Below are 7,341 nucleotides of genomic sequence, written 5' to 3'. Positions count from 1 at the left end.
TGTGAAATGTCTTTGCTTTATTTTTGCACCTCCATTTTTCCACATTCCTCCCCCACACACTTTTTTTTTCAAGGCCAATCTTGACTCATTCATCTGCGGAGATCTGCAGCAGTCAGCTTCCCATCTCATCCCTTTGAAAGGGATAGCTAATAAATCTGATGCAAATAGAACATAGGCTCATAAATAGTGTGAAAATGACCTGGGGCTAACATGGTTGTCAAGCAACCAGTTCCCTGCTAATCACTTCAGCTAGTGATGGAAATAGTTTAGTGTTGGCCTGGTGAGTCTTTTCTGAGCACAGGAATTGCTATCCTGCTTTACTCTCCCACGTGACCCATGTCATGTGTCTATCAGCAAACTGCATGAGATATTTCAAAAGTGTAAAAATTCTGACAATTAGGAAATGACTCATGCACTGGCAGCTTTTTTCTAACTCTTAATTTTTAGTGATTGACATAACGTGTCTTGTATATATTTATTCTAATGCAAAGATGAATGTTCTCTCAAGACTAACATCTTTCTGACAGTGGTATTATTTGTCAATGAGTTTCACAGAATTAACTGTGTTCTGTACATTTTAAACCCTCTTATTTCAAATGTAGTTCCTTAAGACCTGTTTGTTTATCCTCTCTTAGGAAAAATGCCAATTAAAAGTGCACAGTATATCATCTCATTTATGACTTTATGTTCTTCCTTTCCATTTTTTTCTTATCTAAGCTAACTAGTTTTTTCTATTTCCTGACACAGGGAAATCACCTGAAGTCCCTCTTGTATTATCACTTTGAAAAAGGATTATCAGAACTGAGTACAGCATTCCAGCTGAGGAAGTCTGTATCTATGCTATGTATATGGAGAAGATACTTCCACTGAATCATTCATAAATACCTCTGCACCTTTTCCTCATCAATTTAATTAATTTCAAACCTAATACTGTGGAACAGTAGTAGAAGTATTTCACGTTTTATATTTATAAGGATATTTCTTCTAAACATTTGAAAACATATCTCAAACTGTTTTAGAATTTTATCATTAGCATTTTAACATATTTTCCTCTTATTTCAGTATGCGTTCTTTTGCCATCATCTCTTATCTACTCACTTAACCCCACCGGGTCTCTGAAATGCTTCACATTTTTCTTTGATTTTGCCTACGCGATAGAATTCTGTATTATCTGCAAAATCTATCATCTCACCATTGGTGTACTTTTACCAAACRATTGATTAATTCATTAGGCAACACCACTTCCAGTGTGCCCCAATAGGACTTCTGCAGTGCTGAAAACTATCCATGAACCATCATTGCTTTGTTTCCAATCTCTTAGCAAGTTTCCTATCCAGGGCAGTCATTTACCTCTGACCCTATGAGTATCTGGTTTCCAAAACAGGATCTTATGGGAGACTTTTGTCAAAGTTCTTTTGAGTCAGTAATTAAAGCTGGTAGTTCTCCTTTCTCCACTGCCTTGTGATGGTTCAAAAACAATTATCTGAGACTAAAAAGGCAAGGTTTTTCATGACAGAAATAGGGATGGTTAGTCTTTGTATGTCAGTGCTATTTTTGTTTCAAGCTACGCATATGGCAGTTCAAAGAAAGCTCATTAAAGTAAAATTTTCAGATTCCATCTCTAGTGCTTTTAAAAATAATATTTATTATTATTTTATATCATTTTATTTTATATAATAAAATTATGTAAATATAAATAATGTTGTTTTATAGGATTTTTGTATTATTTTATTAAATATTTATTATGATTATCTTGAAAATCTGCACCAATTTTATTGAGATTATTCTTTCTAGCAATTCTTTCATATTTTTCCTGAATTTTTGGATGAYTGCCATGCAAGATTAAAGCACAACACAAATTTTCCACAAGATCTCACTCACTCTTTCGGAAGTTGTTATAAAAGTTTCCCCTTTTTTTTCTCCTATGTATTCCACTTCCAGTAGCAGCTGCAGAGAGCCAGYGCACTAGTGCTGTGATACAACTGTGGGTCTTTCTTCCCGAGAGAGGGAGCCATGACAGCACAACTGCACACAAAGTACCTCACCCTCAGATACAGCTGCAGAGTGAAACCGATGTCACCCCAGGTAGGTCACTTTTCTGAAGCCTTGCTGCACTAGCCCAYTTCTGAGTTAACTGCTGGAACCTGTTGTCCTGCTGGCAGTAAATGGAGTAGAGAGGAACTCTGCTATCTGGGCAATATGCTCCCAGGCAGCCACACTGCCAATTTGTTCGTTTCTGATATAGAACTGCTATGGAGAGCCTTCCTACCATGCTAAATTTGATTTGAGAAAAAAAATGAAAGCATATCATGTTAATATCAATTCTATGTTAAAACAATTGTTTTGATTTTTTTTTTCTGTGTTGATAGAAGAAGAATTATTTAGACCAGTGGACTGGCAGATTTTGAGGAGTTTCCATACAGAATTCRTAGCTCTCTCTAGCTAGTTGACTCGCATTGTATGTCACATGCCTGATTTGGGATTGTATCCTCTATAATTTGATTTCCTTTTTGGCTGTTTACCTATATAATCTATGATCTTAGATTTTTGAAGAATTAACTTTGCTGGAGCAAGGTAAGTTCTGAGCAAAAGAATTCAAAGCAAAATAAAAGGACTGCTGATCCTGGGATGCCAGAATTGAGCAAAAGAAAGAGGATCTGTCTAAGTAAGTAAAAGACTTTTACGGTCAAAAGATCTTGTAGTTTCATTCTAAGCGACCTCAAGCCATTTAGAAGTTAGCATGAGATTTATATTTTATTTTAACAAGAGATTTATAGTGGTTTATTGGCTTAGGATTTAGACAGTCAAAGGTCCTTCACGGGGCAGTCATACATTCATACCAAAGTAATGCGAATGAATACCAGACATGGTATATTCAATAAAATCTACTAACTTTACAAATGGATAAGAAAAATCAGACCTAATAGTACACGCAATCAGTTCTAGGTTTTATAATCACTTGTCCAAATTCTCCAAAAAATGGCAGAGGGGAAAAGGATTACTTGGAACAGACATCCTAGGAAATCTCTCCATTTTTGTACCTCACAGGTAGCCTAATTTTGCTTTTAGCATGGACACGCTCTTTTTTTCAAGTCCTAAAACCACAGACTGCAGTGGTTAAGTAGATAATGCATTAGTTATCTCAGAAGCTCTGTGCAGGAAGTTAATGACCTATAGGAACTGAAATTTTAACCACATGCTGTTCTACATACATAATAAAATGATTTTACAGGGGTTTATTTAAACTTCACTTACTTAGGCTTTCCATTCTTGATTTTGTGCAAAGAACTTTGAAAATACTCTTTCAAAAATCTCTTCTGAATTTCTTCATATTGCTTATTAGATAGGATTGCAAATCTATATACTGCTGGAAATTTAAGAACTGGAATATTCTAGTGCTACAGCTGATCTAAAGAAAACAAACAAAAATACAGATTATAATACAGCCCTCTGATTTGTTTTATTTAAATGTACTCTGACAGCAAGAAAAATTTCCATTCACAATTGACATATAAAAATGTAAGTATGCTGTAATGTTGCCATACTTTTTAGAAAGTTACACTTTTGAAAAGATATGATTATAATAATATATATATGTGACTTTGAATGAGTCACTTCACCTCTCTATGGTGTATAGTTTATTTTTTTCTCTATAGTATATAGTTTATTTTTATTAATAATATAAAATCTATGTCCTTTTTAATGGCATGGGGATGGAGGTCTGAGGAAGTAAACACAGGGTATATTAGTTTGGTTTTGTAAATCACTGTGAGCGCCTTGGATGAAAAATGCAGTATGCTATGGGTGCAAAGTATGCTTCTATAGATTTAAAATATGCTGTAATAGAAACTTATTGTAATCATTGGAATACAAAACAGCAAAACAGGAACTCTATGTCAGTACAACTTTAAAGGTCATGTTTACAAAGGTCTTTATTCTGACTTCTATGCTTGCTCTCAGAGTCCTTTCATGCCTCAAACTATGCATATATCTGATAAATCAGAGTCACATAAATATATCTAATCCATTGCAGTTGCAAATTATCATGCACAGACAACTGTAGGTGCAATCTTAGACACCAGACTTCCATTCATATAGCTATAATAAAGATATCAGTCATCTAACAGAACTGGCGTTTCAGCTTCTAGACTGACTACATTATGATTACTTCCTAAATCAATGGCTCTGTACTAAATCAACAGAAGATAGAAAATTGACTATGAAACTAGGATCTAAACCTGCCCATGATTTGGGTCAGATTCAATAAAAATGAATCCAATTTCTGTAAAATGCAGAAATTTGGGAGCAGAAGTTTTACTGACCCATTCCCCTACTAAAAAGAGCATCTACTGAGCACAGAGATAAAGGTAATTTCTACAAGAGACACCTCCACAGATTTAACTCTGGCTTTCTTGGGACTAAACTATTTAAATAAAATCAAGTAAAAATAATCTAAAGTACCTTTTTCTTTGACCTTATTTTATCTTATTCGTTTTGAAGATGTGCATACACAAGTGTGGCTAGACAGCTTCAGGAAAGATTGCTTCAAGAGAACCATCCTTACAAAGTGACTAACAGGCTTAGAAACAGAGGTATTTTCTAGCTGTGACCACATGCAGCTGGTAGCCAGTTACTGCTCAGCACTGGCTGTAACATGGAGAAGAAGGAGCAAGAAAATGACTCACAAGATAGGACTATTAGTAGGGAATCAAAATGATAGTAAGCAGCAAAACCCTGAAACTAATTAGAGTTGAATAAAATGAACTTTGGGAAGAAAACAGGGCAAAATGCAGCCTTCTTTTGGACTGACCCTCTACTGAGTTTGTGTTATACATTGACAAAAATATTGGTTGTGCTGTTCAGGTTCAACAGAAACAGAAGTCCCTATTCATAATTAAATCTGCAAGCACAAATCCAAAGGAAAAAGACCCTAGAAACAGAATAACAGAAATTCCGTTGGATTTGCCAAGAGACTTCTGTTCAAGCATCCTCACAAATTACATCATTATTTATATGAGTAGTGACTGATCTCTAATTTACTTGGCTGGGTGTTGAGTTTGTGTTTAAGGCTTGCCTATTGCTAAATATCAGCCGCTTTTGTATACAATTGCCAAGGCAAACAGGAGAAGAAAGAACAAACTTGAACTACAKAGGTGAGGAGAAAGCTGCTAGACAACTTCAGGCTTAGCATTCATTCTTTTCATGGATTTTTATGGCTTGCTAGTATTTAGTCAGTGTTTATTACTATTAGCGAATTTTGGCAATTGTATACGAATTGCATGTTCTGAAGACTAGCAAATGTTTACAGCATAACCACAAAAATCTAGGGACTGCTTTTATTTCCCTGTTTTGCCACTGGCCAAAAAAAAAGGCATCATAAATAAAACTTAACTATCTTCCAACAAGCCTCACTAATTCACTTATGCAGAAGGATTTTGCCGTGACTGTACTGAAATTACTAACTCTTCATATGCCCATCTGTCTTTTTGGCAAGAGAGGACTTCAAGCTTTGGTGCCAGCCCCTAGACCTCATGACTGAGTATCTGTTTATGGTGGAAGCCTGAAATTGGTTTTCTTTTTGCATACATCTGTTAACACTGTAATGGGGGGGGGGGGAATTTTGACAACATGCAGTTTACAGTATGGTGTTTAAAACTAATACATGGAATTAAAAGTAAGTTTGATAGATGAAACAGAAAAGCTTATATATCAAACCAGAACCTTACTACAATACATTTTTATGCTTAGCCATAATCAATCTTACACAAATTTTTAAAATCACACTGAGTTTGAAGAAATGAGGGCTCTACCAGCAAAGCTGGAAGCAGTCTGAAGGGAGAGCTATTTCAAAATACTGTATATGATTCGCACCTGGTCAGCAACTAAAATAGCAGGTGCAGTTACGTAATGTCTTAGATGCCATATATGCATCTTACATAGATCTCTTTGCCTTGTTGAAAATATATCATCAGAGATACTGTAAGATTAGGTTAAAGATTGCCTTTGGCTCTGGTCGATCAAAGAAAAATGTCAACACTCACATTTAAAAATCAGATAATTATTTACTATAATGCCGAGGTGGCTTTAATTGGGAACATAAGTCAATTGACTATCCTGGCCTGCTTATGCTTAAGGCACTTATGCTTAAGATACAGTCTAAAGCACCAGTATCAAGAAAGTCAGTGGTACTCTCTCAGGCTGAGGCCCTTGTGTTTCATATCAGTAAAAAGCACAAACTTCTGTAGGCTTTGATATGCCTTCTGCATAACAATATACTGTATTAAACAGAACTGAAAGCATGATTCAAACATTTTGTTATTGTTTTATAGAATTATAATGATTACTGTATCATACTTTAAGAGCAATCCTTCCAGACTAATGGAGGTTTGGGGCTTTAGGAATTAAATTGCAACAAAAGTACTAGGCTTCCTTATGGCAAACTGGGAAACTCCTAGACTTTCCACATATAAAGCTAATCTTCTGCAGCTTAGCTCAGTTAGCGTCTGATAAGTTTCTTTAGTACTTCCTACCAAAAAAACAAGGACCTACTTGCATTATCTGTAGATACAATATTTGCAGAACTGCATGCACTGGGGAGAGGGCAACAGGCCAACCTCAGTTGTACATATAAATGTTATTGGCAATAATACCGTTTGGAAAGCAGATGTAGGTCTTGTCCAGGAGAGTCATCCATGAGTTCCTAGACATGCAGGTGTTGTGATGGGTGTTTGCGCTTAGAAACCTCTTGGGGTTTTTTGCCACCATGCCTTGTGGAATGATCGAATGACAGCTTTTGCAATTTTTAATAATGGTAAGTGCCATCTGAAGAACAGGGGATAAATGACCTGTTCATAGCACTGCCACAGCTGGTTATGTTGTTGCTTCTGCAGACTGGGTTGGTACCTGATACACCCTGGCTAGCTCCCAGGCATGAGTACCAGGGAGATTACGGCGTGCCAGACTTGCCATCCCAGGCTGATGGACAGTTGATAGGCATCCATAGGGTAATGCCCGTGTATTTCTGCAGTGAGAAGATGCCCTTAAATGGGCAATTCTCCACTGAGGCTTCTCTGAAGAATGGCAATGCAAACAGATAATATGCTCTGGATACTCCCCGCATAAGGATGGAGGAGCCAGCTACGACAGTTCTRCGCTCGCCATGACTCACACAGATCAGGGGCTTGCAGGTGATACCTGGTCTCTGGGTGTCACCTGCACAATGTGGAGAGCTGAACAGGAGACAGAGTCTTTCCAATAGAAATATAGATGGTGTTAAGAGGAACGCTGTGGCAGAAAGGGAGAGATGCACAGCAACCGCTGCCTTGGCTCAGGAACAAGCAT

Source organism: Apteryx rowi, unplaced genomic scaffold (genome assembly GCF_003343035.1).
Source record: "Apteryx rowi isolate R43461 unplaced genomic scaffold, aptRow1 scaffold_161, whole genome shotgun sequence".
NCBI lineage: Eukaryota > Metazoa > Chordata > Aves > Apterygiformes > Apterygidae > Apteryx > Apteryx rowi.
The sequence above is the reverse complement of the archived record's forward strand: the minus strand, read 5'-3'. Positions refer to the sequence as shown.